The 1,570-nt window shown below is 49.0% G+C and overlaps 1 protein-coding gene across 3 annotated transcripts in view; it reads right to left on the reverse strand.

Moving 5' to 3' along the window:
* The window catches only part of GABRA1 (gamma-aminobutyric acid (GABA) A receptor, alpha 1), a 56,258-nt gene extending 54,931 nt beyond the window's left edge, over positions 1–1,327 (reverse strand). The window contains exons 1-2 of one of the 3 annotated variants that reach the window (XM_011966662.1): positions 1,108–1,327; positions 92–325 (exon numbers count right to left, since the gene is read on the reverse strand). The gene's annotated coding sequence lies outside the window, so the exon portion shown is untranslated. The other 2 variants (XM_011966663.1, XM_011966661.1) reach the window with 2 other exon arrangements.
* Positions 1,328–1,570: the final 243 nt, after the last annotated feature.

The following is a 1,570-nucleotide window of genomic DNA, read 5'->3' on the forward strand; positions in this document are numbered from 1 at the left end:
CCCCCCCCGACTATAACATTCCCGTCTCTCCAGCTAGGAAAAGCCACGTTCAAAGCTCTGTCTGTGTATCGTGGTCCAAAGTCGCACTTACCTAGGGCCCCTTCTGGACACAGGATCTCTTAAGACCGGGGAAAAAAGTCTGGGAGAGAGAATCGTGGAGAGACTGGAACCAGCGCGAGTCTGCGAGTCCGAGTCCGGGCGCGCCGGAGCAGAGGGGCGTCCTCGCTCTGCCTCTCACTCACTTGGTCTGAGCCATCATGGACTCTGCGTGCTCGTTTGCTGAAGATTTCACACCCAAATTTGCTTCCCAATATCCAATCTGCAGCTATACAACAAAAGATTTCTCTTTACCAAGACAGTAGTAATACGTCCCAGGGCAAACCGGATGTGAAATAGGCGGTGACTTCATGCCAGAGAGATTTTATTTTAGAAAGGAAGGTGGTACCAGCCTCTGGATCTGGAGACCAATCCGCCCATTTTTTATATGCAGCACAATTTAACTTGCACCACTCTGGCCCTAATCCCCTTCTCTCTAGCTGCAGGCTCAAATCCTTCTACAGTCTGCTGCAAGCTTCTCTTTTCTGGGGGGAGCGGCAATGGGGGAGGGAAGGGTAGAAAGGGTGAGAGACATACGGACTGCACTTAGAGTCTTTCCACACTTGCAATTTATGAACACCCGATTTTAAGGTGAGCCCATTAAAAATACAACTCTTCAGTGCAACTATTCTACCTTTGATCAAATATTAAACCACTGCCTGCATATGAATGAACGCAAGCTCTGAAACAGGGAGACGCAGGGTTACACGTGTGGAGAGAGCACTCGTCTCGCCTCTCTCCCTCACACACACACACTCCCACACATATGTCTAAGTCCCCGTGTCTTGCAGAGTCACGAATGGTGACGGTTGGTAGGAAAGAGCTCTGGCAGGTAGGAAATTGGCTACTGGGTTGAGAGAGTCTTTCGCACTTTCTCGGGTTGGGAGCGCTTTCCACCCCACGTTCTTCTGTAGCTTAGAGGACAGCAAGAACACCCTCCGCAACCGGGTTTTTACCTTTTTAAGCAACTGTTTGTCTGTGTTATCATGGAGAAAACGCAGGCGCTGTTACCTCTGAATTGTGCTGGGTTCCTGGACGAAGAATATTTAACTAATAAATCATCCTGATCATTTGCAGGCTTGAGAGTCATATCTCCATTTCCGGAATCATTCCTTTGCCTCGAGCTCCATCATCCTCGGATTAGGAAAATGGGAGAGGGAGAGGGGGAATTTTTAGAAGTCAGGACGAAATCCTCGTCTACTTTTTTCCCCCGTCTCCGGCCTCTTCTATTACCCTCCCTGGTAGCTCTCCACCCACAAATAATTATACACTAGGAAAGGGGGGTGTGTTTCAACATCAGTCTAACTAAATTTCCAAGGAATCAGGGATGACTGTGTTTTCCTCCTCAGATTTTGTGAATGGCTGTTTGTAGCAGAGAGGGGATGAGTGCTGCCTTCCTGGGAGCGCTTAGTAAAACCTATATCACTGGGAGCTGTCCCTTCAGCACTTGGGTCCAGTTATGGCAGGAGGTGCT

This window comes from Mandrillus leucophaeus, unplaced genomic scaffold, assembly GCF_000951045.1.
Source record: "Mandrillus leucophaeus isolate KB7577 unplaced genomic scaffold, Mleu.le_1.0 Scaffold77, whole genome shotgun sequence".
NCBI lineage: Eukaryota > Metazoa > Chordata > Mammalia > Primates > Cercopithecidae > Mandrillus > Mandrillus leucophaeus.